Source organism: Sorex araneus, chromosome X (genome assembly GCF_027595985.1).
Source record: "Sorex araneus isolate mSorAra2 chromosome X, mSorAra2.pri, whole genome shotgun sequence".
NCBI lineage: Eukaryota > Metazoa > Chordata > Mammalia > Eulipotyphla > Soricidae > Sorex > Sorex araneus.
In genome coordinates this window covers 179,967,797-179,995,157 of record NC_073313.1, presented here as the reverse complement: position 1 = coordinate 179,995,157, position 27,361 = coordinate 179,967,797, and positions in this window count along the sequence as shown.

Genomic DNA, 27,361 nt, shown 5'->3' with positions numbered 1-27,361 from the left:
TGACTAAGAGGTTTTGTCATCAGAAACACGGACTTTCAGAGCTATCGCCAACATTTGGATTGGCACCTCCCCCAAAAAGTGATAATACTCATAGTTGGTACATCTCTGTGCCATAGAACTTGAAAAACCAATCCTAGGCTGGAGAGATAGCTCAGTGAGTAGAGTACTTGCCTAGCTGTGTCCAGCCTGGGTTCAATGTCAGGTACCCCATATGGTCCCTAGAGGGCCCCTGGAGTGATCCCTGAGCACAGGAATAAGCTCTGAGCACATCTGTGTGTTTTTTTTAATAGATTTTAAAAATAGATAAAAAGACAAACCTGCAGAAAGAAATGCGCTGGAAAATAACTTTGTAGGAGGGCAAAAGTAAGTACCTTGGTCACCATGGTTTTTGGACCTAATCTCAGGACTTAATTTATACATTTAGTCTCTTGTTTATGCTTCTAAAAAATAAGAGTATCCCTTTCTCTTGGAATATTTTCGTAAACAAGATGGGTTTTCTGTTTATTCCCACCCCTAACCCTACCAAAACGTTTGTTCACAGTGTTATTACCAAGAATATCTCCTCTGGGCTGGAGCAATAGCACATCGGGTAGGGCATTTGCCTTGCACGCGGCCAACCCGGGTTCGATTCCCAGCATCCCATATGGTGCCCTGAGCACCACCAGAAGCAATTCCTGAGTGCAGAGCCAGGAGTAACCGCTGTGCATCGCCAGGTGTGACCTAAAAAGAAAAAAAAATCTCCTCTAATTATAATATCCTAATTCTTATGTACTTTTTCTTTTCTTTTTTTCTCTTTGGGTCACATCCAGTGATGCTCAGGGGCTACTCCTGCCTCTGCACTCAGGAATTACTCCAGGCGGTGCTTGGAGGCCATGTGGGATGCTGGGGATCAAACCCAGGTTGGCCGCGTGCAAGGCAAATGCCCTATTCGCTGTACTATCACTCCGACCCCTCCTATGTACTCTTACATTCCTGTTACTACGTGAACACTTCCTATGCCCTTAAGTATTGCAATACGAAGTGTCTATACTCAGGTCAGTAATGGAAGGATTTACATCCAAATTCAGTCTACCATCAGTTTTATAAATACAATGTCACTGTCACTGTCATCCTATTGCTCATCGATTTGCTCGAGCAGGCTCCAGTAAAGTCTCCATTGTGAGACTTGTTGTTACTGTTTGTTTTTTTAAAAGTCTTAGCTTCCTTTATTTATTTTTTTTTCTAATTTTATTGAATCACCCTGATGTAGTTACAAGCTCTCATGTTTGGGTTATAATCTCACAATAATCAAACACCCATCCCTTCACCAGTACACATTCCCTACCACCAATATCCTGGGTATACCTCCCGCTTCCCACCCTCCCCCTGCCTCCATGGAGACAATATGCCCCATACTCTCTCTCTACTTTTGAGCGTTATAGTTTGCAACACAGACACTGAGAGGTCATCATGTTTGGTCCATTATCTACTTTCGGCACACATCATCCATCCCAAATGGTTCCTCCAGCCATCATTTTCTTAGTGATCCCTTCTCTATTCCATCTGCCTTTTCCCCTCTGCTCATGAAGCAGTCTTCCAGCTATGGGGCAATCCCCCTGGCCCTTGAATCTACTGTCCTTGGGTGTCAGCCTCATGTGATGTTATTTTATACTCCACAAATGAGTGCAGTCCTTTTATGTCTGTCCCTCTCTTTCTGACTCATTTCACTTAGCATGATACTGTCCATGTTAATCCATTTATAAGCAAATTTCATGACTTCATCTCTCCTAACAGCTGCATAGTATTCCATTGTGTAGATGTACCAAAGTTTCTTTAACCAGTCATCTGTTTTAGGGCACTCTGGTTGTTTCCATATTTTAGCTATTGTGAACAGTGCTGCAATGAATATATACGTACAGATGTCATTTCTACTGTGCTCTTTTGCATCCTTGGGATATATTCCCAGAACTGGTATTGCGGGGTTATATGAAAGCTCAATTTCTAGTTTTTGAAGGACTGCCCATATTGTTTTTTAAAAAGGCTGGACCAGTTGGCATTCCCACCAACAGTGAAGGAGCGTCCCTTTTTTTCCCCACATCCATGCCAGCACAGTCTCTGTGGTGTGAGATGATATCTCATTGTTGTTTTGATTTGCATTTCCCCGATGACTAGGGATGTGGAGCAGCACTGACCATGCAAGTGGAAGCAAACATGAACAAATGAGACTACATCAAACTAAGAAGCTTCTGCACTTCAAAAGAAACAATGACCAAAATACAGAAAGAGCCCACAGAATGGGAAAGAATATTTACCCAATACCCATCTGATAAGGGATTAATATCCAGGATATAAAAGACACTTGTTGTTACTGTTTTTGGCATATCGAATACACCATGGGTAGCTTGCCAGGCTCTGCCGTGTGGGCGAGATACTCTCAGTAGCTTGCCAGACTCTCCGAGAGGGACAGAGGAATCGAACCCAGGTCGGCCACGTGTAAGGCAAATGCCCGACCTGCTGTGCTATCACTCCAGCACGATTCAGCAGTACATATACTAAAATTGGAATGATTCATTTAAATATCATCTGTAATTCCTTTATCTCTACAAGGGCAGAACTGAATAGTTGGACAAGTAACCTAACAGACAAATATAATGAATCACAAATCACGAAATCTCGTTAATCATCGATTTCTCAAGTAACCTCTCTATTTGTCCTTTCCCTGAGATTTTAGAAGTCTCTCTCAACTCAGCTCTCCCAGAGATGTCACACTAGAGGCTCTTTCAGGGTCAGGGGAATGAGATCCAGTTTGTTACTGGATTTAGCATATGAATACAACATGGGAAGCTTGCAAGGCTGTCCCATGTGGGCAGGAAACTCTCAGAAGCTTGCTAGTTTCTCCCAGAGGAACCCAGGTGTGTGTAATCTCATCAACGGCCAACATCCAGAGAGACTTAAAAGCAAGCTCCCAGAAGCGTACGGCCGCAAAATTATATAACATAATTACTATTTATTGTTTACCAAAAAATTGCCAAACTTTGGGCTATATCATTTCTTTCATACTTAGATGTCATCTTGTTTGGTGCTAAGACTGACTTTTATGTTTTTGTATGTCTTCTCAATGAATTTTAAGTCCTCTAATGGTAAGTTCTATGATTTGTACTTTTTAAAATATTTTATACCTACTACAGATTGGGTTATCAATAAACATTAGGTAATTAATCAACCAATATTTATTGATTTTTAAATTTTTATTTAGGCAGCATGATTTACAAAACTTTTAGGTATACAATGTTTCAACTCCAAATCCACTAACACTGTCACATCCTTCCACCAATGTTCCAAGTATTGATTTTCTAAGAATGCAATTTTTCCAAAACTTCTCTATAAGATATTTTTGATGCCAGAGATGAGAAAATAGAAAATGTTACCTTATTTATGTACCATTTTATCTTAGTAGTTTGAAATGAGAAACAAAAATAAGATTTTATAGGTTAGCTTCCAATTTTCTCTGAAAGTAAAATGAGCCTCAGGAGAAACATTGTGCATTTCTTCCCGATAACTCAGAAAATATTTTCTTTCTAGACACAACTTATATAATCTTAATACATTTCCAGCCTACTATTCTCAACACTCAGCATGCTGAGTCCAAACACTTGTAAAGCATACTGAGCTATACACATTACTGAAGGCTCTGAGTGCTAACAGGATAGGGTCTGGCAAAAATGGGTGACTACAATCTCTGATGGTCATTCACGCAGTCCTTCTAAGGGTTACTTGGCCTCTACATCTGAGTGAAATGAGTGGCTTGACCAAGCCCCATGGCCCTGAACAAGATTGCTGGGCACTTTTTGAACTATTAATACTGGAAGTTGCCTAATAGTTTAAACCAGCCTTCAATGGTGTAGACTGGAATGAATGTGAAGCTCTTTGCATGGCCGTATTACCTATTCTGAAGCCTTCTCTAGATAACATTTGTCAGGGTAAATGGAAATCCTAAGTTGAAAATGATTGAAAGAAGGCTCTTTGCAAAAGCCAACAAAGAAATCCTCCTCCTTATTAGCAGCTTTTATACACTCAGGTGGGGTTGAATCTGCCACTCAAAACTATTCAGTGCCCAAAAGTGAGTCCTAACGATTTATGTGACAGATGCCATTCTGACAGAATCTTCATTCTCGTGGTACCACAGGTTTGTAGGTGCTGATCTGGATTATTCATTTATAAAAATCTACCTTAAATTTGTTCTCTGTTCACTAATACAATTGCCTAAAAGAAGGCAAAGAAATATTCTTAGCTCCCTTTCAGGAAGTTTCCAGCTTCACCACTGCCATTCACCAGTTTCAAAATCAATGTGAGGAGTGACTACTTGGGGGAAGATGTGACATGATCCTCCCGTGTTCTGGCCCTGGTTAGTGGCCCAGGCAGAAAGAACCTGATTTTTCTATTGTGAGATTTCTGCAGAAACCGTGTTTGAAGAAAAAATAAACACTGTAGCCTTTTTATAACACACTTTTCTGTAGTTATAATTTTTGTGGTGTCTACTGGTTGAGAGATGATAGGACTTTTTCATAGAATTTACACTCTGGTGGTTTGATAAATATATAACATGTTGAGAAGGAGTTTCATGGAAAAGTAAACATTATTCATCAGGGCTTTAGTTTCTCTTATGTTTGCTTTCAGCTGCACAATATTATAAGTTGTTTGTTTTATCTTTATTTATTTTTCATTAATTTGGCTTTCTTTCTAGATCCTTTACCTAATCGAATCCAAATAAGAAGGGTATTTAAGCAATCTTAAATATGGCGCAGTGGGAAATGTGTATATCCTTTTCTTTTATATTATCTTTTGTTCAGTCCTGAGGGCTGAAGGCAAAATGTGGTGAGGTGCTATTTTATAACATGTTTAATGCTTATCAGTAATTTTTTTCCCTCTGACCTTCTGCCTCAGACAATTAATTTTCTTGAACTGTTCACACACCAAAAGAACATTAGGAAGGAAAAATAATGTTAGTACTAGTGAATATAATCTTGGAAGAAAAGCTGCGCAATTATTCAAAGACCTAATCTTATCTCTTGTTTCATTTTTATATCACAAGTCTACATTTAAAAGTATTAGATATACTGTTCTGCTGTCCCAACACCTTCAAACCCCAGTAAATAAACGCTGCTAAGTGCCACCAGAAGTGAAAGAGCTTGTAATGAGAAGTGTGAGGAGATATGTGCTCCATTCATCATTCTGTTCAGTCCAATATTGAGGCTCTTGTTATCAGCAGGATTCTCGGCAGTGTCATCGCGGCTGGCATAAATCTTCTGTCAGAGTAGGTTGGACTGATGCCCTATTAAAACTCTGCTTTCACCTAATCACATAGTGACCTTTCAATGTCTTTAATTAACCTCTGACCTGAACCATGCCAGTGTCTTGTTGGTAGGTAAATCTATGGCATGACATTTGCTTATGACACTACATTTGTCTTGGTTTAATCATCATACCTTTCAGATTATGGCTTGGCTGAAATACAGTTGGGATCCCTGCTAATAGTTGGATTAATTTTTAAAAGGTTAGAACATAATATTTTCCTCTGAGTTCCTCATGATATCCTTGCAGACATTTCCCCCTGGAGAATTATCCCCCACCTCTATAAAGTAAACTCTCAGCGAGCTTTTAATTTCACCAATGATGTCATCTTTTCAATCTAAACTTGTTCCTTTCAAGTGGCCTGAGGAATCAGAAATATCCTAGATATTGTGATAACCAGAAGATAAACCTTTAATATATGAGCTTGCCTTTCTTGTTTAAGACAATGGGGTGGCAAAGAGGGATAAGGAGAGGTGGAAAAGAGAGGACAGGAGGAGAGGGGACAGGAGGAGAGGAGACAGTAGAGGCAGGGGAGAGCAGGGAAGGGCAGGGGAGGGCAGGGGAGGGCAGGGGAGGGCAAGAGAGGGCAAGGGAGGGCAGGGGAGGGCAGGGGAGGGGAGGGGAGAGGGGAGAGATAAACAGTGGAGGATAGTGGAGAAAAAAGGAAGAAAGAGGGGAGGGGAGAGGAGAGAGATGGAGTAAAAGAGGGAAGCCTTTTCATCTTTGAGAAGTTTTTTCTTGAAAGTGCTTTTCTACTTTATAATGGGTGTGCTTAAGGTCCAGAAATTTCTTTGAATAACAATGAATTTCTTTGATAACAAAGAGATTTCTTTGAATACAAAGTGCCATTTGTATCTCTTGAGGAATCTTAGGAGATTGACAATCTACACGGATCAGTTAGAACTACAAAAGTAAAATATTTCTAATATTTTTACATATAAGTACATACGCATTTCTTACATACAAATACAGTTATAAGGATTGAATCAGTTGCTAATTCATTTTGATAGAGGAGGTCTTTAAAAATGGCAAATCAAGTTAGAAATTGCCCCTGTGCAATATCAGACATGGGGGACAAAGGGGTTTATTATGTTATTCTCTTGCCTTGTGTATCTATGAATATGCCTGAGTAAAATATTGTTTATGTTGCTTTTAAAAGACAAATAAATAAAATAAAAATGAAAATGGCTAAGTGTGGCTCAAGTTGTAGAGCACATGCCTAGACCCTAGTTCCATCGCCTGCACCACAATAGCAAGACAATAAAAATAAACTGGAAAATTATGATTATCCTATACATTGTAACATCATATGAATGAAACAAATATTTGAGCTACCAAAGGCTTTCAGACTTTGTACTCAATCGGAAGCCCCACGAGAGTCTTAGACTGCATGATCGCTCTGATCTTTCTCAGTTATAACTCAGTGTTTCCATATGCCAAATGCTGGTTTCATCAAATCTGAATGTAAAAGCATTTTCTGTCAATTCAACTGCAGTCAGTTAAGTTACTATGCTCTCTTCCCTGTCTCCTCGCATCCACTGGGTACATTGTGCACTGGCTGCAAACCGAAGCATCACTGGTGGCAAAGACAGTCTGTTGCTCTTCAGGGGGGCTGTAGGATGCTAGGGGCTTAGGATGCTTAACTTTGTCAAGAATCATTTCTTCACAGTGAACATTAATGCCAGACCTATGTAGTCCCTAATCATAGACTTCCTCAGCTACCTGGGGTGCTTCAGGAAAGTCGCCAGAGGCAATGACCCAGACTGTTGGCCAAGTCATTATGTCCATTCACACCAAGTTGCTGAACTTGGAGTATGTGATTAAAGCTTCATGCCTGACCAAGTTCATATTCCCTGGCATTCAGCAAATCTGCATCTCTAGAAAGTGGTGCTTTCAGTAGAACTGACATTTGTACTTATATATTCATTGTAGCACTGTTCACAATAGCTAAAATATGGAAACAACCAGAGTGCCCTAAAACAGATGACTGGTTAAAGAAACTTTGGTACATCCACACAATGGAATACTATGCAGCTGTTTAGGAGAGATGAAGTCATGAAATTTGCTTACAAATGAATAAACATGGAGAGTATCATGCTAAGTGAAATGAATCAGAAAGAGAAGAGAGGGACAGACATAGAGGGACTGCACTCATTTGTGGAGTATAAAATAACATACATGAGGCTGACACCCAAGGACAGTAGATACAAGGGCCAGGGGGATTGCCCCATAGCTGGAAGACTGATTCATGAGCAGATGGGAGAAGGCAGATGGAATAGAGAAGGGATCACTAAGAAAATGATGGCTGGAGGAACCATTTGGGATGGGAGATGTGTGCCAAAAGTAGATAATGGAACAAACATGATGACCTCTCAATGTCTGTGTTGCAAGCTATAATGCCCAAAAGTAGAGAGAGAGTATGGGGAATACTGTCTGCCATACAGAAACCCAAAACCAAGAGGCCGCTAAGTGTGGTCACTCGACCTCATACCTCTTCATCCTCAGCAATGGAAAACAAATTATCTAATGCTTCCTTTTCAGCAGGTCTGACTTTAGGGGAGAGACTCTCCAAACAATAATAGTGAGTTTTGTTGAAATATTGAATGCACTCAAAGTGAAAGTAAAGTGAAATTTATTAGTTACACAGGCATGGGGCTAAGGGTGGGGGGGCTAGGGGCGTGGGAGGGTTAGGGGTGTGGGGGTGCGGGGTGGAGCTATACTGGGATTCTTGGTGTGGAATATGTGCACTGGTGAAGGGATGGGTATTCGAGCATTGTATAGCTGAGATTTAAACCTGAAAACTTTGTAACTTTCCACATGATGACTCAATAAAAAAATAAATAAATAAAAAATACTGTCTGCCATAGAGGCAGGGGGAGGGTGGAAAAGGGGGGTATACCCGGGATATTGGTGGTGGGGAATGTGCACTGGTGGAGGGATGGTTGTTTGATCATTGTGAGATTGTAACCCAAACATGAGAGCTTGTTACTATCTCACGATGATTCAATAAAATTTTAAAAATTAAAAAAAAAAAACAACTATTTCTGACTTCACAACTCCAGAAGGACATTCTCATGATTATACTCTTTCAAAAACTAAAGAAGTAAATGCCACTTCTAAACAAACAAATAAACAAAAAAAATGGTGCTTTAACAGTTTAATACACATCAATCTGAAGACACAGCGGCTGAAAAGTGACTCATCCAAGATGACTACAGGTCAAATGCCTCCTCCTTTGTGACCCCTTCCTTGGATAAATGGTAGAGCTTGATCTCAGGAGAGCCTCATCATTAGTCATGCCTATCCATAAATCCTACTTTCTATCAAAAATATAATTTCTTAAAGTTATATTGTGGACTGGAGCTTTAGCACAGTGGGTAGGGCATTTGCTTTGCACGCAGCAAACTCAGGTTCCTCTGTTCCTCTCGGAGAGCCCGGCAAGCTACTGAGAGTATCCTGCCCTCATAGCAGAGCCTGCCGTGGCATATTCAATATGCCAAAACAGTAACAGCAAGTCTCACAATGGAGACGCTATCGGTGCCCACTTGAGCAAATCAATGAACAACTGAATGACAGTGCTGCAGTGCTATCCTAAACCTATTAGGAAGTACTAAATCATGCACAATGAGATCTGTGTTTCCAGAAGCTCACCCTGATGACCACTAGAATGAATCAGAATGAGACAGGGGGGCTGGAGCAATAGTACAGTGGGTAGGGCACTTGCCTTGCACACAGCTTACCCAGGTTCATTCCTTGGCATCCTATATGGTCCCCTGAGCATCACCAGGAGTGATATTTGAGTGCAAAGCCAGGAGTAACCCTGAGTATTTCCAGGTGTGACCCAAAAAGTAAAAAAAATAATAATAATAACATTTTAAAAAGAATGAGACAGGAACATTGAGGAGATATTAAATGTAAATGTATTTTATTAATTAAATGCATTTAAATTAAAATATATTCAAATTCAATGCAAATAATATACAGTGTATAAAATTCTATAGTGGTGCTCACCATCATGATTGTTTTTCTTTGCATCTTAGAAAAAAAGTTAGATTCATACCTCTTTGTAGGAAGAAAAGATGGTTGAGGAAGAGAAAGTTCTAGTCCTTTAAACCTTATTTTTCACAGTATATATTAATGTTAAGAACCAAGACATACCACAGAGGCCTCTGAATTTGTTGTACTCAGCTATTTTTTTGCTGCAACCACAAGAGACTAAGGCTTTCGTGTTTATTGCCTTATGTGATGGGCAGTCACATGCCCTCTAATTGAAAGGTTGCATGCCAAGCCAATGACCTAGCCTCATAAAACCCCAGTGGTTATTATACTGATGGCGCTTAGCTACAATGCAATTAAGAGTTATGAAACTAACCTCTCAACCTGAGGCCTAACAAGGACAGAAGAAAGAGAATTACCTTTAACTTGAGAGTGCTCATGGCAATCAACTTCTTAAGACATAAGGTGGCTAGTTTATTCATATTTCCTCCTGCAGATGTTTATTTAACCCTTATTATTTAACAGCTTTCCTCTATGTATTAAATAGTACACTGAGTGCAGCCTTGAAAGGTACATTTGCTATGTCATGGCATTTTTTAAATGTACTTTTAGGGCTGGAGAGATAGTACAAGTATTAGGCACTTGCCTTGCATGTAGCTGACTCAAGTTCTAGACAGGAATAATCCCTGAGCATAGAGCAATGAGTAGCCCCTGAGTAGCACCAAGTGCAGCAAAATGAATATATATGAACTTATATATATATATATATATGTATATATGCATTTTTGTAGTTTAGGCCACAATAGTATTAATGTTTATAGTTTTGATATATAAGGTTACTGCACCTTCACCACCACCAAATTATCCTTATCCCTCCACTACTGTCCTGGTTTGTCCTTCCTTCCCTGACAAACCTCTTTACCTCCACTGCTTGGTAATCTCAATTTTGTAAATCAAGGCCAAGAGCTTGTCATCATTTAATGCTTCCTAGTCTCTTGTTTTATTTCTGTATATACCACAGATGACTGAGTGAGATCATCCAATATTTGTTGTTCTCACTCTGACTTACTTTGCTCAGCATGATACTTTCCAGTTCTATCTAAATGCAACAGACTGTGAGATTTCATCTTTTCTTACAGCTAAGTGGTATTCCACTGTATATGGAATACCATTCCATAAATAAAATAAAATACAATCATTTCCTATTTAATTTTGTTTTGTGGGATCACATCTAGCTGTGCTCAGAGGCTACTCCCAGATGTGCTGTGTTTGTGTGCATATATATTTTCAAGTTAATGTTTTTATGTTTGTGGAGTAATGCCAAGCAGTGAAATTTCTGGGTTATCTAGAAGACATGTGATTTAAAGGGAAGGGTCAACATGCATACTTGGTACTTTGTGTATTTATCTCACTTGGCCATCAAGACAACTCCACAAAATAGAAATTATGGTCTCCACTTTAGGATACTTGGGATTTGAACCTAGTTCAATTGACATAAATCCCTTCCATTCAAACATGCAATTCACTAAAGCAAAATCCTTTTCCAGAGATATTCCCTAAGGAGGGAAAACTGCCAAGGTGTTCTTTCTCTCCTGTGCCCTCTTTTAAAAGCACAGCTTAGTCTCTGAATTCCAGAACTACTGGCAGTTGGTACTAGATAGTTATTTGTTGTGTGGGATTGTTCTTGCACTCTAGCATGTTCAACAGTATGACTGTCCTCTGTCTACTAACTGCATTAATACTATAGTTTTGGTGACCAAATATGCCTCTAAACTTTGCCAAATATCTGTAGGGAACAATTAAAAAAAAAAGTTAAAAGAAACTATGGTACATCTACACAGTGGAATACTACACAGCCACTGGGAGAAATGAAGTAATAAAATTTGCTTGTAAATGTATAGACATGGAGAATATCATGCTGAGTTAAATAAGTGAGGAGAGGGATAGATGTAGAATAATCGCACTTATTTGTGGGATATAAAAAATCATAGTGGAGGATAATACCCAAGGACAGTAGAAACAGGCCAGGAGGACTGGCCCATGGTTGGAAGCTTGCTAGAAGGGGTGTAGTAGGGAGGGCAGTTAAGATAGAGAAATCTACTATGACTGTGATAGATGGAAATGATCACTCTGGACAAGAACTGAGTACTGAAAGTAAGTAAAGAGATAAACATGATAACCTTTCAGTACCTGTATTGCAAACCATACTGCTCAAAAGAAAAGAGAGAAAGAGAACAAGAGAGAGAGAAAGAGAAGAGAGATAAAGAGGGAGAAAGAGAAGAAAAGTGCTTGCCACAGAGGCAGGATGAAGGGTGTGGAGTGGAGGGAGGGAAACTGGAAATATCGGGGGTGGAAAATGTACACTGGTGAAGGGATGGATGCTGAAACATTGTATAGACTGAAACCCAATGGTGAACAACTTTATAACTATATATCTCATGGTGATTCAATTTAAGAAAAGAACTAAACCTGATATTCACCAGCAGTGAAAAGGCAGTCAAAGTAATAAAAAAAAAATACTATTGACAATAACCAAGAGAAGAGAGTTGCAAGATAGAAATAGCTGAGAGAATTAGAAATTCCAGAGAGGTTACATAAGTTATGGACTGAAAAGAATTATTTGATTTGGTAATGAGGAGCTTCTTGGTGATCCCAGAGAGGAAAGTTTCAGAAGACTAGAGGAGAAAGGGACAGAAGCCTGAAGGGGATGATTAACAGATGCATAGAATTACATGAATAAGCATAAACTCTCAGTAAGCTTGAGATTATTGTAGGAGTGATGTTGTGCTTTGGGCCAGGGTGGAATCTTCTACCTTCTCTATCTTGAGATAGAGTCCCAGGCAGTAATATAAGAAGCCCTAGACCAACCATCCTGTGATCAGCATAGCCTTTAACTTACCCCCAACAAGAAACAGATAGGCCATCAAATTCATATTGGAGTCTGGACCAGTGGATACACCAATTGAGTATCATTGACCTGAGTCAAAATGGCTTGGAGCCAGAATGCACAATGGAGTGAATTCTGACTCAATTCTGTATCCCAGAATAATGAGATACTATGAAATGTAAGTTTTAGATTATTTGCTCTTCAATAATTCACACCTGCTCCATATTATTTCAGTGGCCTTCTCCCTGTCATGAGATTTAAAGGAAGAGCATGATAAACCAAATGCCACCTTGTTCATGTTGTTCCACGAGTAATATTTAAGAATGAACTTTGTCCCTTTAACATAGATGATCGTCAAACATTTGATCTCATACTGACCCAAATTCAAATCCTCATTTCTTTCCTTCCTAGTTGTATAAATAAAGGATGTTTGAAGGTCGTAGTTTTTAAATGGTACATAAAGTTGGGCAAGATACATTTATGTAGAGCATTCACATGCCAGTACCTGGCACAATAAATACACGCTACATGTTGTCCCTTATCACTTGTCATCCCATTGATCTTCGATTTGCTCGAGCGGGCGCCAGAAACGTCTCCATTCGTCCCTGTCACATGCTAGTGTAGCCCAATGGTATCTGCTCGCTCCAGGAACACGAAGAGCCTCAAACCATTCATTCAGGGTTTTGACGAAGAAGTCTGACCATCTCATAGGTCGGTGGCCATGTGGTCTTTCGATGTCCCATAGAATCCAGTTGGTAACAGCTCTAGTCCAGCAGTTATCTCTAAATTGAATTACATGCCCGGCCCATCTGATTTTTGATGCCTTGGCAAATGAGACAGTGTCCCTGATTCTTGATCATCAACAGACGTCACAACACCGCATTCCTTCTCTCACGTGAGTGAAACGTGATACTCCAAGCATAGCTCTTTTGATTCCTCTTTGGGATACCTGAATAGCGTTCTCATCCTGTTTTCGTAGGGCCCAGATCTCTGAGGCCTATGTTAGTGAAGGAAGAATGGTGGAGTCAAAAGATGTGTCCTGTGGAGAGCCGCCACGGGACCTTGCTTCGTGGACACCTGTTTCTTGTTAATTACACCGTGCTTCATAGATAACACCTGATAAGGAATCAGAATGTCTTGTCACGCCACGAGCTATAACTAGTCTATCCGCTGCAGACACTTGGGTGTAAGCAAGCAGCGAGGGGTATATAAGGAGGGAAGCTGCCTAGCTAGGTGTGGTTTCTTCTCGTTCGTCCCTTGTTCCTCTTCTTTCCCGTTTTGCATGAGAAGGTCTCTGAATAAATCGCTGCAAGAAGAATCTCCGGGTTGCGTGATTTTTTACAGTGCCCAGAACTGGAGGTTCTTCATCCTCTTAACAATTTCTTCGATGCTCTTGAAGGCGTTCCACGTTGCTCTCTTCCTTCTGCGCAGTTCTGGTTCCAAGCTGTTCCTCATGTTGGGTTCTTGAACCAGGTGCACATAGCTGCTGCATTTGGAGATGTTCGTTCCATTGAGAGCAAATAGAACATCAGGGTTTGTTTTTCATGAACATTGTCTTGGTGAGAGTCAGCTGCAGTCCGACCTATCCACACTCATGATCGAAGTTGGTAGCATTTGTGCCACTTAGCTAATGTTTGGTATTGTTAGAACAATGTCATCAGCGAAGTGGAAGTGATGTAGTTGCCAACTGTCTATCTTCACTCCCATTCCTTCCCATTCCAGTCATTGCATGATGTTCTCAAGAATGGCACTAAAGAGTTTTGGTGAAATTGTATCACCCTGCCAAACCCCTCTCTTTACATCAGTGATCACTTCCTCGTAGAATGGTGAAATCCTGGTGGTGAATCCGTAATGCAGCTCATGGGGGATCTTGATGTACTGACTTTGAATGCCCTGTTTGGCTAGGGCTTCAATGACCGCTTCAGTCTCAACAGAATCAAAGGCCTTCTTTAAATTGATGAACATTAGAAAGAGCGGCATCTTCAACTCTCTCGAAATTTTAATGGGCTTGATCACTGTGTGGATATGGTCGATAGTGCTGAATCCTTTTCAGAACCCAGCTTGCTCACATGGTTGTCCTTCATCTAGTGTTCTGCCTATTCTATTCAGGATAACTCGAGTGAACAACTTGTAGGTGATGGACAATAGGCAGATTGGGCGATAGTTGCCGATGTCATGGATGTCTTCCTTCTTGTACAACAGAACAGTCCTGCTGGTTTTCCATTGGGACGGAACCTTGCATATGGACAGGTAGCGTGTGAAGAGCTGAGCTAGTGTATTGATGAGTACTGGTGGCAGGACTTCTTCAGGTGTTCGGGTCTGACCTTGTCTGGATGGGGTGTTGTATGTATCTTTACTGATGAAATGGCATGTCGCATTTTGGAAGAGAGGACATTGGGAATGACATATCCATCCTGCGGAATTTGGCATATGGGCAGGTGGACGTGGCTATCAAAGAGATCCGAGTAGAAGTCGTGAATAATCCTCTCCATTACACTTCTGGAAGATGTGATAGATCCATCAGGACGTCGGAGAGCAGTCATCTTAGTCTTATAGTTGGCGAAGAACAGGCGAGCTTTGCAAATACTTTTCCCAGCTTCTGCCACATCGGCCAACACTGCTGCTCTTCTCTCTTTGAGGTCTTCCTTTATTGCTTCTCTGCACAGCTTTGCGAGCTCGGATGTTAGCTTGTGATTGCCCGAGGCTCGTGCCAAACCACGTTGGCAAATGAGCTCTAGAGTTTCCGAAGACAGGCGTCTGTTTTTGGCTTTCCCACTCTCGGCATTCCTCACGCAGTCATAGAGGTGCTTAACCAGTCGTTTGTATTCCTCATCGATGTCGTCAATGATGGCATCTTCCCATGTTGCCATAATAGTGCCAAAGAACTCCCAGTTGGTGGTCATTCTGGGAGTTCTCTTCTTAAACTTAAACTTTGTAGTCCTTTCTCCCTGCTGTGAAGTAGAATTTTGCACAAAGGAGACAGTGGTCTGATCCCATTTGGAATTTTGGGACAACAGCAACATCGGTCAGGCAAAACTGTCAGTTGAATATGATGTGGTAATTTCATTGTGGATCTGTCCACTGGGAGACTCCCAAGTCCAACGTTTAGGTTCAGCCTTCTGGAATTGTGAGTTACCATGGACGTTCTTGGTCAACATGATGAACTCAGACAATCTCTCACCCTGTTCCTTCCATTCTAGGCTATGAGTCCTGATGTGGAGTTCTTCAGGCAACCTTCTCGGTCATATCTTGGCATTGAAATTATCTACAATGATCTTGTAGAAGGTGTGGTCTTTACAGAACTTCTCCAGCTCCATGTAGAATTTCTCAATTTCTTCTTCATCATAGTTGGATGTTGGTGCTTAGACAATGAAGACAGAAACTGCCGGCAGTGAGCCACATCTATTCAAGCGTAATTGTCTGATTCAGATTGTTAGGCATTCAAATAAATCAATGTTCATGGCCAAGTTTGTGTTGACAAGGACACCTACACCATCGACGCCTCTATTTTCGCATCTTCTGAGGAATAGTGTCGAAAATGGCATGATGTGATTGATGCCTTCTCAGTCAGACCAATGATGTCGTACTTGATCTTCTGAGCTTGCGCCATTAGGTCCTCAATGGATGCTTCTGATGCCAGCATACATGCATTGGAAGTACAGACAATCATTTTAGTCCTTCTTCATTTTGGCAGTCTAATTTGTCCCTGAGATTTTATCAGCCTCTCCTTGCTCATCCTTCTCATCACCCAATATGTCGTATTGGGGGCTCTTTCAGTGTCAGGGGAATTAGGCCCATTGTTGTTACTGTTTTTGGCATATAGAATACACCACGGGTATCTTGCCAGGCTCTGCCATGCAGGTGGCATACTCTCGGTAGATTGCCAGGCTCTCCGAGACGAATGGAGGCTTTTAGGGTGGCCTCTAATCACCCTTACAGGTGTCCCCATGGTTCACACTATATTTGAACCTCATCAAATATGGTGCAGTAATTATTTGCATGTGTATTATAAAATAAAATGTGTATTAAGTGTCTATGATGTGTCGAGGAAAGTGGCCTGGAGCATGGTGGTGGCTGGGTAGTGGAGGTGGTGGAGATCGGCTGATGAAGTATTTATTTGGCCCCAATAGGGTGGTGTCATCTGAGTATGAGCCCTGCGGCTCCGGATATTAGGGGAAGCAGGCAGAGATCTCTGTTTCCGGGTCCCATTGAACCTGGAGACCAAGGTCACAAAGTTCTGCTTTACCTGGTTCTGTGGGGCGTGAGGTTCGGCCCAAGTGTCCAGAAAGTGTCTGGAAAGCGGCCTGCAGTGTGGTGGTGGCTGGGTAGTGGAGGAAGTGGAGGTAGGCCAATGAAGTATTTATCTGGCCTCATCGGGGTTGTCTGGGTATGACTAGCTACATGTTAATTTTATTTAAACTATGAGTTTTCTCAAAAATAAAAAATCTCCCATCTTTCTTTCTGCCTTCCTTTCTTCCTTTCTTCCTTTCCTCCTTCCTTCCTTTCCTTCCTTTCCTTCCTTCCTTCCTTCCTTCCTTCCTTCCTTCCTTCCTTCCTTCCTTCCTTCCTTCCTTCCTTCCTTCCTTCCTTCCTTCCTTTCTTCTTTCTTTCCCTTTCTTTCTCCCTTTCTTTCTTTCTCTTTCTTTCTCCCTTTTGTCTTTCTCTCTCTCCCTCCCTCCCTCCCCTCCCTCCCTCCCTCCCTCCCTTCCTTCCTTCCTTCCTTCCTTCCTTCCTTCCTTCCTTCCTTCCTTCCTTCCTTCCTTCCTTCCTTCCTTCCTTGCCACTCAAGTGGATTTAGGAGGCCTTAGCCCCTGTACTCTCTTCCCAACTCAAATCCTTCATTAAGTATAAAATTAACCTGAGTTTGACTTCCTAACACTTTGTGCTCACTTCATTCCTCCCAACATGCAGGACCAATGGAGCTTCTCCCCTCATCTCTGCTATTTCACAACCACAAGTCTGTTTCTGTTGGTCAAGCTGTGGTTTCAAACCTTAGCTTCTCACAACTTGACCTACAAACCTTTACTTGTACATACACAAGCCTGAACACACACACACACACACACACACACACACACACACACACACACACACATACACACACATACACAAGATAATGGCTCTAAACCACAAGGTCTCTTATGGGAAATGTGAGTATTAAAAGACCCACTTCTGGGTTGGTTTTTTCTTTTAAACCACAAAAATTTCAGTTCCAATTTGTGTGACATGTGAATCACTTTTGTTGGAAACAACTAGAGGAAAGAGAGAAGTAGGTGTTGAGAACAGAAAAAAAATGGGAGTAGAGACAAAAGAGGAATAATGATTCTGTATTGAAGCGAGGGGAAAGGAGCTGAAAGAAAACAACTACAAATGGCAGATTTCTTGCTTTTGCCAAGAAGCATAGGCTTAACTGGATCTGAGCAAGACCAAGGGCAAAGATGAAACAATGACAGTAACTAGGACAGAGAGTTCCAACACCAAATTGGCTATGAATGTACCTGCAGGGGGTTTTCAACTACAGCCACCCAAATAAATTACACTAAATTTCTGAATTACAGGAAATCCAGGATCTTAAAGGTGTGAGTAGTAATTCTGGATCATAATATTAACAAATATTGAATGTTGGAAAGAGACCAGACATAGGGAATATGCTCCCAGCTTTGTTTATCATGTACAAAACAATTTACAAATATTTCATTGATCTTCCCTGGGAGGGAAACCCTTAGTCACTAAAATGTCTGATCATTAAAATAAAATTAATTCTGCAGTACCCATGTAAGTAATTTAAAGGGGTACCATGGCAATGGACATTTATTTATTGTACACTCTTTACTATTTTACGTTTGTAAATATAAAAATAGAAGGTGAGTGGACTAGAGGAATGGAACAGAGTATGAAGCTAGAGTTTTTGTCCACACCTAAGAGATTGTGAGTTTCATTCCTGGTTCTTTTGAGTGCTACTCAATGGTGTGACTCCCTTATCGTCCCCCCTCAGTCCCTTGCACTACCACAATCATCATCATGACAAATAACAACCTGTGATCCTTCATGTCTATTTTCACACTTGGGGAAGTTTCTTATCTTCAATGAGCTTTTAAAGAGTATCAATATTTGGGATTAGTGTGTGGAGGGCTCAAGGTGAAGGAAATGACACTAGGAAGGAACGGGGTTTACACAGTGGTAGCCAGTAGCCAGGACCTTGTAATGTTATGAAAACAGGCAGACCTTACAGAAAGAAATAGACTTTTGAGTCAAAGTACTGAAGACGTGTATGCCTTGATGAGAACTATTCCTTGTGACCACAGGGCACAGAGCCACAGACCAACTGTGCTTCTTAGTTTTAGAGGTTTCTCTGAGCATTAAAATGTCTGCAATCATGTAGACCTCCTCTTCCCCATTTAAACCTCCTTCCAGCTGTGCAGGGTTTCCTGGGCAGTTAGTGGAATAGAAGTAGGGAATGAGAATCAGATCTCCATTCATAGAAGGCCTGAAATGAAGGTCTTTGACTTTTTTTCCAAATAAAGTTAAACACTTTACTTTGGAAGTGTTAAAATTATAAACATTTTAGTAGATTCTCCTTGTACTTCATGTGCCACATATCTGGCATCTCTTAAAATTTCATTGTTTGGATTCTCAAAAAAAAATGGAAGTGAACTGGAGGCTAGAGAGATATTACAGCAGATAAAGTGCCTGTCTTGCAAGTAATGGACACAGGTGTGTTCCCCAGAGCAACATATAATTCCCCTGAGCACTGATAAGAGTGATTTCTGAGCACAGAGCCAGGAGTAAGCCCTAAGTGCAAGCCTAGTGTAGCCCCAAACCAAAAAGGGATGGTGGTGGTAATGAGGAAAGTGGTCTGGTTTCTGTCTATCTCTGGCATTCCTTGCCCATCCAGCCATCACCCACAATTCTTCCCATGAATGGAGATGCTAATCCACAGCAAGCCTGGAGAACAGAGGCCTGGTACAGATTGGAGTTTTCCCAGAGCTGCAGTAATTAATTGGGATCTCTGCAACCAGCACAAAGGCTGACGGGAGTAAGAACATCATGAAAGAATCATCCATGCCAGTTCCATTAACCTGGTTACTACAGCCTCAGGATTCTCTGCACCAGCAAATTAAAAGCATATATTTAGAATAGGGACAGTTACTAGTAAACTTAAAGAGTGGGGCATTCTGGTTGGCCCATGCTGCCTTTGTTGTCACTCAAATATTAAAATTTCTTAAACAGGAGCTAGAAGGAAACTAAGCTGCAAATGGTGATGTGAAGTGTATGTGCACTAGGCATCTGTAAATCAAGAGAAAGATGTTAAATTCTGTTTCACTAAACCCCAGGAGAAGGTATATACCCTAAGAGTTGAACTCAATCTTTCATCTCATCCCTAATTCAATATACAGTCCCTAGAACACAGTTCTAGGAACTCAATGCATATATGTCTAACGGGTGAATGAATGAATGAATGAATAACAGTAGCCTGGACAGATTATTCTTCACACAATATATGATACTGTCAAATTCAACTGCCTGCAAGGGAATCATTTGTCTATGGAGTAGGCAAATTTTCTATCTGAAGCTGACTTCAAGCCATTGCTCAGACCAAGTGCCAGCTAAAAGAACATAAATGATTCTTAATATCCTACCAATGAAAGCACAAATGGAAGAAGGAAATTTGCTGCTGGAAAAATATGAGAATATTCCAAACCCAAATTCCTCTTGGGTTGTCAGTGATTTGGGATTGCTTGGACCTGTGTCACAGACCACTGGTGTGGATAATCAAGAATTGACTGCACATGTGACTGTTCATCCTACTTGGACTCCAGCGTCAAATAGTGGCCTGATCACAGCCTTCAGCATTCCCCACCGTGCAGAGTGCAGAGCAGGACTGAAGGTGTAAATCCAGAGCAAGGTTTGATGGGGAGCAGGGCCTTCTACAACTCTACTCAAGGAGTCCCATCTAGAGCCACAGAAAGGAAGTAGCCCCATCTAGAGCAGCTTGACAGCAGTGAGGACATGTGAGAAGGACTCGGGAATTGTCCATATCAGCATCCTTATCCTCATTATAATAAACTCAGAATTGTCTCTCCTAGTAAATCACATGCATTAAAAACAGGAACAGCTCTGAGCTAAGTTGAAGAGTGAGGAATTCTGCATTGGTCACAGCTGCCCCTTGTCCGCATTACTTAGTCTGTGGCACTTGGCCCCCTCCCCCCCACTCTACTTGGTTCTATTAACTGTTCAATGTCTCCTCAGACAGCTGCCTTTGGGGATCTCTCCGTTTCGTCTCTCCTGCCCCCACTCTGTTCTGCCAGAGGTCTGGCCTCAGCTTTCAAAAGCTAAAGCTAGGATAATTTGAAAAATTAATCTGGAATTTCAGATTACTGTGGTTACAGGCAGTCTTAGAAGAGTTTTCATGGGCCCTCTCTCCCTTTATATGGTTCTCCCGGACTAGGACTTCTTAAACTTTTTATATGCGTGACCCCTTTTCACCCAAGAAATTTGTGTGTAACCCTGGGAATATTAATTAGGTTTGCACACCAAGAACTTACTGATAATAGTTTTTAAACTTATTTTATTTTTTGCTTTTTGGGTCACAACCGCTGATGCACAGGGGTTACTCCTGGCTTTGCACTCAGGAATTACTCCTGGTGGTACTCGGGGGACCATATGGGATGCTGGGAATCGAACCCGGGTCGGCCGCGTGCAAGGCAAACACCCTACCTGCTGTGCTATTGCTCCAGCCCCTAAACTTATTTTAAAAAATGTCTCGTGAGGCTGGAGCGATAGCACAGCAGTTGGGCGTTTACCTTTCACGAGGCCGACCAGAGTTCAATTCTTCCGCCCCTCTCAGAGAGCCCGGCAAGCTACCGAGAGTATCGAGCCCGAGCGGCAGAGCCTGGCAAGCTACCCATGCATATTGGATATGCCAAAAATAGTAACAATAAGTCTCTCAATGAGAGACGTTACTGGTGCCCGCTCGAACAAATTGATGAGCAACGGGATGACAGTGACAGTAGATGCTCACATGCAGTGACACCCGTCTTCCCCCCGCCACACCCATACAGAGTGTTAACCCACAGTTCAAACCACAAGGGTCTAATGGAGCAGCTCAGAGAGAAGGCAGCAAGGAATGGCCTAGATTAATCTGACTGAGGAGAATGATTGCCAGAGGGTGGGGGGAAAGTGGTATCTGTAAACTGGGGCTCTTAAGACACTTAAGACACTTCTGGATTTCTGTGGCTAAATCTGTCTATCTATAGAGATGAATGATGGTTGAGTTCCTGTGTCTGGGGTTGAAGAGAGACCTCAAAGGGTTTAAGTGCCTGCTCTTAGTAGATGAGACCTGAGTTCAATCCCCAGCATCACATGGTCCCCTGAGAGCTGCAGGATGCAAAGTCCCAAACGCAGAGCTGAGAGTAGCCCCTGAGTATCATTAGATGTGCCCTCAAATTTGAAAAAATAAAAAGAAGGAGAAAAGGGTTCCTGCATTTAAGCTGCCACATGGAAATTTTTCTATGCCGGGAAAACTCCTGAGGTGATTTTAGAGGTTTTCTACTTTATTATTATAGTTTGTTGAGGGCATTTAAGCAAAAACAATAGGGGTCTCTTAGAGGACTTCTACATCAACGCAGAGAAAGGGCCCTATCATGGGCTGAAGATTCTGTGGCAGTGTGAGCATGTGAAAGAGTCTGCCCCCATGGCTGAGCTCTCTAAAGGAGCCCTTAGCCTAACCAGAAAGAGTGGGATAATTTATAGGTTAACATTTTCTTTTAATGTGGATAGCGTTTTTCTCATTTATAGTTAATTAGGTTAAGCATGCATGGGGAGCGAGGGAGAAAGGCTTTTAGTGATGCTTTAAATGATTAGTAATTTGAATAAAGTAAAGAACCTCCAGAAGATGAAGTGCTAGCTCATGTTAAGCAGGCTTCTCTTCTATGTGCTGGAATTGGCGCCCTCTGGTTTCCAAGAAACTGTGGTCATCAAACCACTGAGATTAGAAGAGAATGTGCTATATATTTCAAACAGGTTTTGAGTCGTACACATGTGTGATATAAATGGCATAGAAACAAATGGCTGAAGACTAAGCATATTGGATATCAGGTGTCCTGGGAGCCACAAGGTTGAACTTTGACCTTTACACCATCCCCAATTTGCCAGGGATCAAGTGGCAATGATGAGCAAGAAACATTCCATCTGAGTTTCATTTTCCTCATTTGTGAAATGGCAATAATCGCCCTTCCTGTGGGGTTGTCACTACAAGAGAAAGAACGTATGTGTATTGGTGGGTCCCACTAGGTTGATCACCAATACTGCTATAGAATCAAGATCACCCCTTCCTTTGTCTGACTGAATCAAATACTTCAGACATCACTTGTCTTTTTCCTTTGATCCAGTCCAGACTTCTTGGGCTTATGACAGGTATCTCAATAAAAAAAGGTGGAGTTCCTTTCTTTTGTGTACCATTTCTCTTAGTATAAATGCACTCGGAAGAGTTCCAAGTATTACTTCCTTGCCAATAATTTTCACAAACAAAAGTATAAGCCACGGAGCATTTAGACCACAACTTTTAGGACATCATTTTTCTTCATCACACTGCAGCAGCTTAAGGCATTCTTAGCATAACGACAAAACTGCATCTTCTATGCCCAGCAGGGGAGTGAGTGAGGTTGTGGAAAGGCCCAGGACTTGGCTCCATCATCCCCACCAGTGTGGCCTATGACTCAGTTTCCCTCTCTGTACAGCAGACTGTCTTGAGTCAGAGAAATAATACAGGTTAAGTCAGTGGGTCCCCTGGTAGCTTATGTGAGGAGGAGAGGAGAGAGATGGTCACTTTCTCCTGATCTGCCCCCCCCCCTCCCGCAGACCAGCTGGGAAGGCCAGAACTGATAAAGTCTGGGAAGTCAGTCCTAGGCCTTACCCGGGGTTTTCAGGGACTTTGTCCTGTCTTGCAGAAAAGAATTTCAGGAGTAGAAAAGCAGTGAATTTAAAAAAATTTAAAAAATAAAATAAAATAAAAACATTTTATTTGGTTTGAGGAAGGGAAAGGAAGGAGAGCAAAAGGAAAGAAAGTAATGCACTCAAGGGAGAACGTGGGCTTCAAAAACCCCTACATTCCACCATTAGATATGGGAGCATGAAAGTACATATCTCAAGGAAGGAGATGTGGGCGCTACATATGCTCAGCCATGTGGGAACTAGCAGCACACGAGCTCAAGCAGCAAATGTGCACTCTCTTGTCATTCAAGGTGGCTTTTATAGGGTTTCTCCAACCTGCCCCCACATGGGGCTTCTTCCTAGGTAAAAAACTCATTGCTAGGGTAGGTGCCAAGGTGGTTTAGTTAGGAGTGGTCAATAGCCTTCTTTGAAATTCCTTTCTTGGCCTTTTGTTTCTGCTAGAACTTCTCTCAGAGGGGGGTTAAGCCTTCTCTGGGTCTTCTACTCACATCAGGTGAGGGTATTATCAGTTTCTATGCTCATGAAGTGGGTCCTGAAGGCCTAAGGGCTATTGGTTTTATTACAACCTAGGAATTGCATTGCCATGGGGGCCCTTTCCTGTCTACTTGGCTACATCACAGGGGTAAGCTGCTTGCCTTGTATGACATTGACCCAGGTTTGATCTCCACTAATACCCCCAAGCAAATAATACCCCCAAGCTCTGCTAGGTGTCAGTTATGAGCACTGAGCCTGTGATATGCCCTGAGCACCACCAGTTGTGGGCTAACACCACACCTCCTTCTCTTCATCCCCCCTATTCCCTTAAATAATAATAATACCATGGAGACTATCATCATCATATAAATAAACTAATAAATGTGAACCCTTGGTCCATGAGTCCAAGCATTAGATTTCTAGACACAAAGTTTTAATGACTTAAAATGGAATCACTCTTTCCACACGTTTCTTTCTGGTTTCTTCCTCAACTCTTCCTCCTTTATTACCTTTTAGGTGAGGGAAATGATGAAATCTGGATTGGAAAGAACAAGGGTTTTTTCAGGTAGGCCTAACTATGAACCCCGGTGCTCCCATTTTTATGGTAACACAAACTGCTTAACATAAGTTAGCCTAACGTAGATGATATGGAGCAAATTTTAGTTTTTTTATTTCCAATTATCAAACAGGAGATATGGTAGATTTTCAAGGTCACCATGAATTTTTTCTTAGACTCCTGAAATAATCAGTAAAAAAGATAAGTTTCAACTGTCATTTCCATACACACATCTCACCCAATTAGCCAACTATTAAAGCTGTATTTATCCTACTCTCACAGTCCCTGAATTCCTTTAAAATGAAGACTGCATGAGAGTGGGGCCCTGACAACAGGGGATTTTAAAACTGTGTCCAGGGTACAGGGAGATACCTAAAATACTAGACATGTGCACAGTCCTGCACTCAATCTCCAGCTCCATATGATCCCTGAGCAACATGTATGCGTGTGAGCATGTGCATCATGTATGCGTGTGTGTGTGTGTGTGTGTGTGTGTGTGTGTGTGTGTAGATCCCTGAGTACCACTGGGATGGTCAAGGTCAAGCATGGAACCACCCTAAGCAGGGAGTGACCCCTGACCACCTCCTCCTCAGCACTGCTGGGGATGGCTCCTTTAAAAAAAAATGTTCTTTTTAAATAAAAAGCAAAAACAGTGTTCAGATTTCTGATAATGATGTGAAGTGTTCCTTCCAGGGTATCAGGCCTGACGAGGAACAGATGATTTCTTTCCCCCCCTCCATCATTTTAATTTCATTCTGATTAAATGCAACGTTAGAGAGATGGTAAATGGACTCCCATTTTTCTGGATAAATATCCTTAGGGAGTGTACCCCAAGACCTCTCTCTTTGTGATAACTTACTCTAGTTAGCATAGCTTGGTCCTATTTATTACAGCTCCAGACCACCCCCTCCAAAGCCATAGCAGGAGCCCCCCCACCCCCTGCAGTTGCTGATGACTAGAGAATTACTCAAGTGTGAACTGTTTCACTGTCTGTCACTTTGCTCATTAGGCAAGTGAGAAAATGTATCTATGGCTCTGTCTCGTGGTCCTCATTAGCTTAGTGGTACATTTTTACTTTCCTTATTTGTTTTAAAGATGGATGCATAAGAAACAGTATTCAGTCGGTGTTTCTCAGTCTAATTTTAAGAAGCAAAAGCCTGGATAATCTTATTATCTTCCCAATAATTGTGTTGTTCAGACGATAGGGGAAGGTAATTGCCTCTACTGCCTTTCCAGCCAAGAAAGGGGAAGGTTACAATTTTAGGTGTATTGAGGATTGAAGACCTCCATACTGGGGTAAATCTTGGTGTTTCCAGAAAGATAGTAAATAGATACCCAAGCCAGAACAGCTAAATAAATTAATGAGCCTACAGTCTGTGAATGTTGTTTTATTCCCTTTCAATACTCTGATCCTTATATGCAGCAAGTATAATTTAATTATCCTTACCTTTGTGATAAATGTAATTCTATTTTCCACTTGGCTATTTAGCAAAAGGTTGGGGGGAAGAGCAGTGAAATGGGAGGGATTTGAGAAGTACATTTCAGATTTTATTTTTAGGGAGAATTTTTTGTGGATATTTATGTTTGCTTACCAGTTTTAGAATTTTTACTAAGATGATAAAAACAGCTGAAATCACCCAGTATCATTCAAGAGTTTAACATTCTGTTTGTCTTTCTGATAGAAATGTGTCAGACTATTTCTTTTTTGCTGCCCTTGACTTGGAGTTTTGAGGCTCCATCTTTGTTTAGCCAGATAACTGTTGTTTAGATTCATTAGCATCTCTGTGGAGTCCCAGCCACAGATACCCCGTGGCTGATGATTTAAGTAGGAAATGACTGTCCCACAAGGCCGAAAAAGACAATAGGCTGTGTCCTTTTCTTTACCTAAAAACTTCTAACACAGTAGATGTCAGAAGTGGCATTCCCTGCTAGCCTCAGTTCACACAAAGATCTGCATAACAGAACAAACCAATGAATTTAGTCTGGCAACTATGCAGAGTATGTTTCTGTTTATTTGCATTTTCAAATCTAGAGTCTTCAAATCTAAGAAGTATGATGAAAGCATTCTATTTTTTTTAAGCTCGACCCTTTTAGTAACAATGCCAGCAACAATGCCCGATTTTCATCTCCGCACAACCATTTTCTTCACTCAGAGAAATGAAATGCTCGAAACCCATTCAATGGAAATATAATGCATTATTATAATATGAGTTGGCCTAAGTAGCTAATCACTTTTTATTAACACTTTTTGGCCCAGGGAGTTGGGATTTCTCCAAGCTGACTGTCAGGACAGGGATTCTGGGAGTCTATATTAGCAATTAGCATTACAAGATCTTGACTCCTGGGGTGATTCAAATTAATACAAAATAAAAGTGCAAATTTTCAAATAGCTTTGAAAGCCATATCTATTATTAAATTTGTGTTATTAAAGTCCTTTCCAGCCAGTATGACAGGAGTCCAAGGCAGAGAGTTTCCTTAAATATCTGCAGAACTCGTCTTGAACTCTTTAAAATTAAATAAAAGAGCATACAATGAAAGATCAAAAGAATTTTCTGTACAATTGAGTTAGACCTTGGCAGTAAAGTTTTCCACCAAACCAAATCCCTACAAAGCAATATTAGTTTCATGGTCACAGTTGCTTTTGGACTTTCCCTGATGCATTTGGCAGCTATCTTGAGAGCATCCAAAGAACTGCCGGCAGCATCAATCACTCATTTCTCAAGAAGGAGCTAAGAGGCAAGAGGAGGGCACTTGGCACATTACCATGTCTCCACCATGTAACCCTCCCAGGCAGGAGAAAAGAGAAACCGTGCCGCATAGAGATGTTATGAAGTACTCGCCTTGGAATAAGGTTCTACTAATGTGTAAATAACCTGCTTTCTCTAACCATGTCTTTAGCAGACTAAGTGGTTAATTGTTATTGATCAGCTCTGCCCACTGTTCCAATATCAGTCATTATTGAAAATAATCTCAGTATCCTTCATTAAGCATGCATCTGTTTCCATGGGAATGCATCTTAAACACAGAGCGCTACTTGAGTGTTATTGGTTTCATTGGTAGTGCCGGCACTAAGGGCTGTGGTTGCCCAATCTGTCATAGTTAATCAACTCTCATCTCTTAACACTGGCTGCAGTTATCAATGAGGTAAGGATTAATATTCTGGG